Raw genomic sequence first — 12,270 nt, 5'->3', positions numbered from 1 at the left:
ATGTTTTCTTCTAGTAGTTTTACATTTTCAGGTCATATATTTAAGTCTTTAATCCATTTTGAATTGATTTTTTTTGTATACTGTGTGAGATGAGTATCTAATTTTGTTCTTTTGCATGTGGATATCCAGTTTTCCCAGCACCATTTATTCAAGAGACTGTCCTTTCCTCATTGTGTATTTTTAGCATTTTTGTTGTATCAACTCACCATATATTTGTGGATTTATTTCTGGGCTGCCTATTCTGTTCTATTATGTGTTTGTTTTAATGGTAGTACTATGCTGTTTTGATTACTGTAGTTTTTAGATTTTCAAATCACATAGTGTGATGCCTCCAGCTTTGTTCTTTCTGCTTGCTTTGGCCAGCTTTTTTTTTTATGGTTTCATATGAATATTAGGGTTTTTTTCTATTTCTGTGAAAAATTTCATGAAATTTTGATAGATACTGCATTGAATCTGTAACTCACTTTGGGTAGTATGGATATTCTAACAATATTATTTTAATTCATGAACACAGAATATCTTTCTGTTTACTTGTATCTTCTTTAATTTCCTTCATCAATATTTTATAGTTTTCACTGTATACGTCTTTCATCTCCTTAGTAAAAATTTGTCCCTAAATATTTAATTTTTTATAGCTATTGTGAACAAAATTGTTTTGATTTCTTTTTTGGGTAGTTTATGTATAGAAATGCTACTAATTTTTGTATGTCAATTTTGTATCCTGCAACTTTAATTAATTTGTTTATTATTTCTAACAGTTTTTATTTTTTGTAGTCTTTAGGGTTTATATATATATATATATATATATATATCATGTAATTTGCAAGTGAGACATATGTATATATAAAATGTCATCTGCAAAGACAGACTATATATATATATTTATATAATGTCATCTGCAAAGAGAGACAATTCGACTTCTTCGTTCCTGCTTCAAATACTTTTTGTTGCTTTCTTTTTTTTTTTTATTATTATACTTTAAGTTCTAGGGTACATGTGCATAATGTGCAGGTTTGTTACATATGTATACTTGTGCCATGTTGCTGTGCTGCACCCATCAACTCGTCAGCACCCATTAACTCATCATTTACATCAGGTATAACTCCCAATGCAATCCCTTCCCCCATCCCCGCCCCCCTCCCCATGATAGGCCCCGGTGTGTGATGTTCCCCTTCCCGAGTCCAAGTGATCTCATTGTTCAGTTCCCACCTATGAGTGAGAACATGCGGTGTTTGGTTTTCTGTTCTTGTGATAGTTTGCTAAGAATGATGGTTTCCAGCTGCATCCATGTCCCTACAAAGGACACAAACTCATCCTTTTTTATGGCTGCATAGTATTCCATGGTGTATATGTGCCACATTTTCTTAATCCTTTTTGTTGCTTTCTCTTGACTAATTGTTCTGGTTAGAACTTCCAGTACTATGCTGAAGACAGGTGATGAGAATGAGCATTCCTGTCTTGGATTCCTGATATTAGAGAAAAAAGCTTTCAACTTTTCACCATTGAGTATAATGTTAACTATGGGCTTGTCATTTATGGCCTTTATTATGTTGAGGTATATTTCTTCTATACCTAATTTATTTGGAGTATTTACATGAAAAGGTGCTGAATTTTTTTGAATACCTTTCTGCATCTGTTAAGATGATTATGTGGCTTTTGTCCTTCGTTCATATAATGTTAATGAGGTGTGTCGCCTTTACGGATTTGCTTATGTTGAACTGTCTTTGCATCCTAGTGATGAATTCCACTTGATCATGGTATACGAATTTTTTTAACATGCTATTTCATTCAGGTTGTTAATCTTTTGTTGAAAATTTTTGTGTCTCTGTTCATCAGAGATATTAGCCTGTAATTTTCTTTTACTGTAGTGTCCTCTCTGGCTTTGATATCAGGGTAATGCTGACCTCATAAAATGAGTTTGGAAGTTTTCCCTCTTCAAATTTTGGAAGAGTTTGAGAAGGATTGACTTTAGTTCTTCAAATGTTTGATAGAGGCTGGGCATGGTGGCTCATGCCTGAAATCCTAGCACTTTGGGAGGCCGAGACTGGTGGATCGCCTGAGGTCAGGAGTTTGAGACCAGCCTGGCCAAACTTGTGAAACCCTGTCTCTACTAAAAATACAAAAATTAGCTTGGCATGGTGGCAGACGTCTGTAATCCCAACTACTTGGGAGGCTGAGGCAGGAGAGTCACTTGAACCTGGGAGGCGGAGGTTGCAGTAAGCCCAGATGGGGCAATTGCATTCCAGCCTGAACAACAGAGCGAGACTCCATCTCAAAAAAATAAATAAATAAAAAATGCAGCAATGATGGCATCAGGTCCTGGACTTTTCTTTGATAGGAAACTTTTTATTTACTGATTCAATCTATTTACTCATTATTTTTCTGTTCAAATTTTCTATTCACGATTCTGTCTTGGCAGGTTCTATGTGTCTAGGAATGTATCTATTTCTTCTAGGTTTTCCAATTTGTTGGCATGTAATTGTTCATAACAGTTTCTTATGATCCTTTGTAATTCTGTGGTATCAGTTGTAATGTCTCCTCGTTTGTTTTTAATTTTATTCATTTGAGTCTTCTCTTTTTTTTCAGTCTGGCTAAAGGTTTGTTGATTTTATCTTTTCGAAAAACCACTCATTTCATTTACTGTTTTTCTAGTCTCTTTTTAATTTATTTTTGCCCTTTTTATTACTTCCTTCTGTCAACTTTAGGCTTAGTTTGTTCTTCCTTTTCTAGTTCTTTGAGGTGTAATATTAGATTGTTTATTTGGGATCTTTCTTCTTTTTTTTTTGATGTAAGCATTTATTGCTATAAACTTCCCTCTTAGAACTACTTTTGCTGCATCCCATAGTTTTGTTGTGTTTCCATTTTTGTCTCAAGATATTTTAAAAGTTTTCTTGTCAATTTCTTCTTTGACCCCTTCGTAGTTTAGGAGTATGTTGTTTAATTTTCACATATTGGTGAATTTTCTAAAATTCCATTTATTATTAACTCCTAGTTTTATACCACTGTGGTCAGAAAAAATACTTAATATAATTTTAATCTTCTTAGATTTTTAAAGCATTGTTTTGTGGCCTAACGTATGACCTATCCTGGAGAATATTCTGTGTGAACTTGCGAAGAATGTGTATTCTGCTCATAGTGCATGAAATGTTCTCTGTCTGAATGTTAGGTCCATGTGATCTAATGTGTAGTTGAAGTCCAATGTTTTCTTACTGGTTTTCTATCTAATGTCCATTGTTAAAAGTGGAGTATTAAAGACCCCTACTATTATTGTATTGCAGTCTATCTCTCTCCTCAGATCTATTAACTTTTGCTTTATATATTTAGGTGATCTGATGTTGAGTGCATATATATTTATAATTGTTATATCTTCTTGATGAATTAATCCTTTTGTCATTATATAATATCCATCTTTGTCTATTTTTATACTTTTGACTTAAAGTCTATTTTACCTGATGTAAGCATTTGTATCTGTGCTTTCTTTTGGTTTCTACTTGCATGAAAAATTTTCTACACATTTATGTTCAATCTAGGAGTGTCCTTTTTAAAAAAACAAAAAGCAAAAAACAACAACAAAAAACAAGGTCTTGCTCTGTCACCCAGGTTGGAATGCAGTGGTGTGGTCATAGCTCCCTACCCCTACAGCTTGAAACTCCTGGGCTCAAGTGATCCTCCCATACCTTAGTCTCTTGTGTAGCTGGGACTATAGTTGCATGGCACCATGCCTGGTTGTTTTTTATTTTTTTGAAAGATGGGGTCTTGCTATTTTGTCCAGGTTGGTCTCAAACTTGTGGCCTCAAGAGATCCTCCTATCTGGGCCTCCCAAAATTCTGGGATTACAGGTGTGAGTCACCACATCTAGTCTATTTGTGTCATTAAATGTGAAGTGAAGTGAGTCTCTTATAAGCAGCATATAGTTGAGTCTTTTTAAAAAAATTAATCCAGTCTTTTGATTCAATAATTTAATCCATTTATATTTAAGATAATAATTGATAGGTAAGGACTTACTGCTGCCATTTTGTTAATTGTTTTCTGGTTGTTTTGCATATACTTTGTTTCTTTTTTCCTCTTTTGCTGCCCTCCTTCATGATTAAATAATTTTCTCTAGTGGTATGCTTTGATTCCTTTCTTTTTACCTTTTGTGTATCTTTTATTGGTTTTTGCTTTGTGGTTACCATGAAGCTTACATAAAATGTCTTATAGTTATAAAAGACTATTTTAAGCTGATAGCAACTTGCCTTTGATCATACAAAAAACCTTATACTTGTACCCCTCCTCCCCATGCTAAATGATTTTAACATTTAGAATCTGATGTCACAATTTACCTTTTTATTTATTTATTTTAAAATAGGGTCTCACTCTGTTGCCTAGCCTGGAGCCCAGTGGTACAATTATAGCTCACTACAGCCTAAGATTCCTGGGCTCAAGCAATTCTTCCACATCAGCTTTCTGAGTAGCTGGGTCTACAGGCCTACACCACCATACCCAGCTATTTACATTTTTTTTTTTTTTTTTTTTTTTGGAGGCACAGCATTGCACCATGTTATCCAGGCTGATCTTGAACTCCTGGCCTCAAGCAGTCTTCCCACTTCAGCCTCCCAAAGTGGTGGAATTATAGACATGAGCCACTGAGCTCGGCCTTTTAAAAATAGAAATTCTGAAGCTAAATTTCATTGCATTAATTGTACTAATTTTCATTAATTACTGCTTTTCTGATTTTGTTAAATTGTTTCTTTGCATTTTCTTAAAGCTTGCTGAGCTTCTTTAAAAATAATTATTTTGGCCAGGTGCAGTGGCTCATGCCTGTAATCCCAGCACTTTGGAAGGCCAAGACAAGTGGATCACTTGAGGTCAGGAGTTTGAGACCAGCCTGGCTAACATGGTGAAACCCCGTCTCTACTAAAAATACAAAAAATAGCTGGGTATGGTGGTAGGCACCTGTAATCCCAGAAACTCAGGAGGCTGAGGCAGGAGAATTGCTTGAAACCAGGAGGCAGAGGTTGCAGTGAGCCAAGATGGTGCCACTGTACTCCAGCCTGGGTGACAGAGCAAGACTCCATCTCAAAAAAAGAAAATTATTTTGAATTCGTCAGGCACTTTATATATCTTCATTTCTTTGGGGTTAACTGTTGGGAAATCATTGTGTTCTTTTGGTAGTGTTATACCTCATCAATTTTTCATGTTTCTTGTTGGATCACATTGATGTCTGTATATTTAGTGAAGCAGTCAGTTACCTCTTGCAGACTTTATGGGTTAGTTTCACTGTGGGACCATCTTCTGTGGGGATGGAGGTGCAAGGGCACTTGCCTGGTAGAGAGTGCAGCAGTTCTGGCACCAGTGAGGGTATAGCCATATGGTTTCTGTGCAGTTCTGTCAGCAGAGGTTGACATTGACAAAGATTGGAGGGATCCATACTGGCCAACACTGTGGATGTCTGCAGTGGCAGTGAGAGTCATTGGGTTTTTTGGTGGTGATGGCTGCTGTGGTTCTCTTGATCTCTTTTTCTCACACTGGGGAAGTTGTGCCTGAGGGAATCAGTTTTGGCATTGGCCTTATGTGCTCATTTGAAATGAAGGTGGCTCTAGTTTCTGATAGGTAGCGCTCATGTCTGATGAGCTGAGGCCTGAAGCATGATCATGTGTGGAGGGCCTGTGGCTCTGTTATCTAGGGCAGCAATGGCACTGTTGCTCAGGGGGCAGACATTCCCACTGCCATATTACTAACCATAAGGAGGCTTGTGTAGCAACCAGGTAGCTGAGAATGGGAGCACAGGTGTGTGTAGAGTTATAGTAGCTCTGGGGTTAAGGTGGGGTCTGGGTCTCTATAGTCGTTAAGCTTGTACCTGGAGCATGGACATGCTCAGAGGGACCTTGGCTTCAGGGCCCAAAGTGTGAACAAATTTTCCATGGTAATGGCTCTGGGTTCTGAGATGTGGGCAGGCACAGTGAAACCGTAAAGCCCAGGTCTGGAATGTGGGCACTCATGGGGATGTCAAGGCTTGGGGGTCAGGGCACACACAAGTTCAGGAGAGGTGGCAGCTCTTTTCCTGGTTCAACAGCACTGCTTCTTGAGGCAGGTAGGGATGTGCAGCCAAGTCTCACTCTCTGGGGTTACCCAACAGGAATGGCTGTTGATTACCTCAGTAGCAAAAGATACCAATGCTCTCTACAGCAGGCTGCTGGGGACCATGATGGTTCCATCCACATGGGTGATATTGATAGCTTCCACCCTTCTTCTTTGTTCTCAGCTGTTTCCTGGCATCTCAGCTATGCCAGTCTCACTAGCAATCCTTCCTATGTGGATATTCTCCATTTTTTTTTTCCTCCACTATGTTGCTGTAGGTTGTTTAATGGGCCCTTGAGCCCTTTCAGGGCTAGTTTGATCTGTGGATAGCCATCTATATTTGGTTGGTTGTGGAGAGTGGAAGGATGGTATCTCTTACCCCACCATCTTAGTGACAATCATTCCTCCAAATCAGAAGTTTGATTTTATACAGACTTGTATTTTTTTGCCCATGTTTGGGAATATTCAACCTTTGCAAGGAGTACTTGAGGCCAGGAAGGTTTTTGTTGTTTTTTAAATCAAGAAGTATCTATATACTTACATTTAGACAAGTACTTCATGAAGTCCCAGAGTGCCAGACTATTAAATAATGAAAATTGAATATTGGTCAGAAAAATTGTGAGTACAGAAATGATTTACTATCTACCTCTCTCTGAAATTAGCCCAAACTGGCTCATGTAATTTGTTTTTGCATCTTAATGGATGGTTTAGTGGCAAATGTAATCTTAGATAAGTTACCTGCGGGTGGGATTTCTAGTATTATTTATTTCAAAGCTGAAGCATGTCTGGCAATAGTGATGATCTGGAGTACAAAGGTACATACAATTGCTCTTCTGTTGCAAAACTGTATCCTGCAAAACATTCAAACTCTCTCCTTTCTTCCTTTCTCCATAGATTTAAGATTTTATGCACAAAGATAGGAGGTAGCAAAATCAAGCAGCACAGAGGGGCACAAAATAAATAGTAAAAATAGTAAATCTCTTGCCTTAACCTCTTGATTTCCAATTCCACATTTAGAAGTATTCTTCACATTTTTTGTGTATCTTTCCTGGATTTTTTGTGCATATATAAGTGTGTGTGCATGCATGTGTGTGTATACATATATATATATATTCACTCTCTTGAGACAATACATGTATTATTTTATGACTTACTTTATTCAGTTAATCTGTAACTTAGACATCTTTGCATAGTTCTATATACACATATACTTAAAATTTTAAAGGGTACAAAATATTTCATTGTATGGATATAGCATACTGTACTTAATCACTTTGGTGCTGAGAACATTAAGGTTGTTTGGAGTTTTTGTTCAATTTTTCTATGAACATCCTTGCAGATATATTTTTATGCCTTTGTGTGATAGCTGCCTTAGGGAAAATTCCTAGAAGTAGTATAGATGAGTCATAGAGTAGATGCATATACAATTTTTGTCTTGTATTGCCAAACCACCCTTCAAAATGTTGTGTCAGTTATATTCAACTAGTAGTATGTGGGAATATCAGTTTCTCCAAACTTTTGCCAACATTAGCTTTCATCAAATGCTTAATCTTTGCCAATCTGTTGGATAAAAAAAAAATTTCATTCATCTGATTTGTATCCTGTAATTATGATTCTGACTGGGCATTGTGTGTATGTATGTGTGTTGTTTTGGTCTTTTTATTTCTGCTTCAGGTTTCATCATTTCTTTGCTCATTTTTCTATTGGGTTATTTGCCTTTTGTGTGTTTTGTAAGCATTCTCTGTATATAAAGGACATTATTCTTTTGTCATTAATGTTACAAATACTTTTCTCGGTTTATAATTTGTATTTTGGATTTTTTTATAGCATGTTTATACAGAAAATTTTAATTTCTGGTAGTAAAATTTACCACTCTTTCTTATGGCTTCTAAAATTTGTGACATGCTTAGAAAGGCTTTTACTTTACTCATGTGTTAAAGACAGATTCAGCTATATTTTTATCTAATACTTCCACAATTTTGTTATTTATACTTAGGTCTTCATCTATAAAATGGGGATTATAATAGAATCTAGGGTGTGAGACTGTGATGAGGACTGGGGGAGTAGAAAAAAATCAACTTTTTTATCAGGTATATTCTTATTTAATACTTTTAAAGGAGAATATATAAGTTGCTTCTGTAAAATAAGATATGATAAAATATACTTGTTAATAAAGCTATGGATTATTGCATATTAATTTTATAATCAGCCACCTTACTCTTACTAAATTTTCTCATGGTTTCCAATAGCTTTTGGTTTCTTTTGGTTTTCTAAATTTAGAATCATTTTTTTCTGCAAATAATGATACTTATTTCTCTTGTTTTTTAATGCCTTGGTTAATACATAGTAAAAATGCTACATAATAAATTTGAAAGTAGGAATTTTAATCTTTTTTTTACTTGGCAAATACTGATGTAAGCATGGTTCTGCCTCTTGTTTTGAAGTATACAAACACAAAATACTTTGTTGTAACATTTTTTAAAATGTTAATAGATGTTCATGGTACAAAATTTAGGAAAATAAAAGAGTAAATGTGAAAAGTAGGCTAGGGCTGGTGGCTCATGCCTGTAATTCCAGCACTATGGGAGGCCAAGCAGGGGCAGATTGCTTGAGCCCAGGAGTTCGAGACCAGCCTGGGCAACGTGGCGAGACCCCAACTCTACAAAAAAATACAAAAATTAGCCAGATGTGGTGGCATGCACCTGTAGTCCTGGCTACTTGGGAGGCTGAGGTGGGAGGATTGCTTGAGCCTGGTGGGAGGTTGAGGCTGCAGTGAGCCAAGATCGTGCCACTGCACTCTAGCCTGGGTGACAGAGCCAGATCCTGTCTCAAAAAGAAAAAAAAAAAGAAAAAAAAAAGAAAAAGAAAAAAGTGAAAAGTAATTATTTGTCATACCTCTTTGCCTTATTGACCCAGATCTCCGCTTAGAACAAACATTGTTAAAGACAACTTATTTAATATTGACCCAGAGAGAAACTCAGCATTTATAAATATGTGTATAAATGTAGTAGAATTCTTATTTAAACAGACCTATCTTCTCTTCTGTGTTGATATATGGCGATCATAAGGCATTTACAAAGATGTCAGTTTAGAGAGGTAGGAGGTTTCTGTGTAATCATTTTTAAGGACATACTTTATTGTTTTACCAATCAGTCTCAGTCATGTAGTTATCACTGAATTCCATTTATAGTCACCATACTTTTTGGGTGTTTCTTGGTCTGGCAGAAACAGTAGCTACACAGGTGTGCTCTCTTTATGGCCACAAAATTTCCATCCTGCTCTAATGTGTGCCTGATAGACAACACTCATTCTGGGATCCACTTCAACCATGATCACCATTCTAGAAATTCCCCTTGCCTTTCCAGTACTGAATCCTGAGAAAAATGATAGGAAAATAACATTTTTGAATTATTACATCTGAAAGTATTCTCTTTTCTACATTTCTAGTTGATTGGCAATTTGGCTGGATGTAGAACTATGGGCTGAAATTACTTTCCTTCAGACTTTTGGAGGTATTACTCCAATGTCTGATAGTATCAGCGTTGCTATTAAAAATTCAAAGTTTTTTTCTGCTTCCTGGTTCTTTGTAGGTGTTCCTTTTTAAAAATCGCCAGAATATTTTAAAAACTTATCTTTGTTCTTGGTGTTCTAAAATCTTACCATGATGTACATTGGTATGGATTATTTTACCTACTCTGCAGGGCGTTTGATAAATCTGTTTAATCTTCAAGTTGATGTCTGTCTGTCCTGGGAGATTTTCTGCAATTATTTTATTGCTAGTCTCTTCCTCTCTGATGTCTCTATTTCTTTCTCTTCTCAAAATATTTTGTTAAAAAGATGATCTTGTTCTTTCATCATGGATGTAAAATCTTTTGTCTCTCTGAGGATAATAATGATAGATATTTTTTAAGATGTAAAAAATTCAGTATTTTTTTCAAGTTTCTATTTTCATCTTAGTTTTTATTTTTAGTGCTAAAAATGAGATATCTTATAATAGTTAATTGTCAACTTATTAAGAGTAAGAAATTAAAAGCTATTTGGGACCTCTGAGCATTTTAGAAATATGCAAGAAATGGAGGCTGAATGTGGTGGCTCACACCGGTAATCCCAGCACTCTGGGAGGCTGAAGCAAGAGGATCAGAGGCCAGGAGTTTGCAACCAATCTGGGCAACATAGCAAGAGCCCATTTTGTTAAAAAAAAATGAGCAAGTTAAACCTTTTGTATTGCTCTATGAAACCTTATTACTCCATCGTTCATCCTACAAATCCAACACTCTAATGCACTTTAAAAAACTCCCAAAACTCTTGTATGTGGCTGTTGATTGAATCCTTCTCCAATACTTAAGAGTAAATTGATGTGATTTTATAACATGTCTTTTTGGAAATATGTACCAAAGTGTTAAATGTGTATAACATTTAACATAATAATTGCAGTATTATTTTAATAGCAAAAATGGGGGAAGCTAAAAAGTTTCCAACAAAAATGACTTAGTTATATAAATTACATTAAATAAGCTACAGTGAAATACTATGAGGTGTTAAACTATTGTTAAAGATCTGCATTTAGTGACTTTGAAAAATGTCTCAAACATGGTAAGTGGAAATGGCAAGTGACAGTATAAATAGTGTGATCTCACTGATGATAATATTTTAAAAACTTCTTATGTATAAGAAGTTAAATATATCTTCTAAATATATAGAGATTTATCTATGAAGATGTTCACCAAAATGTTAACAATGGTTAGATCTGGGTGTTGATATTTTAGATTTGTTTCTATTTCTTTTTGTTTTCCTGTATGGTTTAATTTTTACTTACTTTTTTTTTTTTAACAATAACAATGTCTTTAAAGTTTTATTTTCATTGACATAGTAATTGTACATATTTATAGAATATAATGTGATGTTTTGATACATATATGTGTGTATATATTGCGTAATGATCAAATTAGGATAATTAGCAAATCCATTGACTCAAGCATTTATTATTTCTTTGCAATGAGAACATTCAAAATCCTCTCTTCTAGCTATTTTTAAATACAAAATATATTCTGTTAACTGTTGTCACTCCACTATAGTCACCCTATTGTGCAATAGAACACCAGAATTATTCTTTCCATCTAAGTATAACTTTGTATCTGTTGACCAACCTATCCCCATCTCCTACTTTCTTACCCAGCCTATGGTGACTACCATTCTACTCTCTACTCCTGTGAGATAAACTTTTTTAGATTCCACATATGAGTGAGATCATACAGTATTTGTCTTTCTGTGTCAAGCTTGTTTCGTTTAACATAATGTCCTACAGGTTGATGGATGTTTTTGCAAATGACAGAATTCCACTTTTTTTTAATGACTGAATATACTCTATTGTTTATATGTACCACGTTTTCTTTGCCTATTCCTCCCTTGATGGACACTTAGGTTGCTTCCTTGTCTTGGATATCATGAATAATGCTACAAGGAACATGTGGGTACAAATTTCTTAATGAGGTGATGTTTCATTTCCTTTAAATGTACATCAAGTAGTGGGATTGATAGATTATGTGACAGTTCTATTTTTAATTTTTTAAGGAAACTTCCTACTGTTTTCCATAATGGCTGTACTAATTTACATCTCCACAAAGTGTGTGTAAGGGTTCCCTTTTCTCCACATCCTCAGCAACACTTGGTATCTTTTGTCTTTTTGAGAAGGGTCATTCTAACTGGAGTGAGGTGATATTTCATTGTGGTTTGAATTTGCATTTCCGTGATGATTACTGATTGCTATGGTTTGGATGTGGTCTGTCTCCATCAAATCTCATATTGAAATTTGATTCCCAGTGTGGTGCTTTTGGGAGGTGGTAGAGCCCAGTGGGAGGTGTTTGATCATGGGGGTGGATTCCTCCTGAGTGCCTTGGTGCTGTTCTTATAGTACTGAGTTCTCACTTTCAGGAGACTAGATTGGTTCATCAAGGAATAAATCAGTTCAAGCTTGTCCAACACACAGCCCATGTGCCGCATGTGGCCCAGATGGCTTGGAATGTGGGCCAACACAAATTTGTAAACTTTCTTAAAATATTATTTTTTTTTGTTTTGTTTTTTTCTGACCAGCTATTGTTGGTGTAGCTCATCAGCTATTGTTGGTGTTAGGGTATTTTATGTGTGGCCCAAGACAATTCTTCTTCTTCCAGTGTGGCGTAGGAAAGCCAAAAGATTGGACATCCTGGATTA

Source organism: Macaca nemestrina, chromosome 10 (genome assembly GCF_043159975.1).
Source record: "Macaca nemestrina isolate mMacNem1 chromosome 10, mMacNem.hap1, whole genome shotgun sequence".
NCBI classification, from domain to species: domain Eukaryota; kingdom Metazoa; phylum Chordata; class Mammalia; order Primates; family Cercopithecidae; genus Macaca; species Macaca nemestrina.
Note: the sequence above shows the minus strand (reverse complement) of the source record.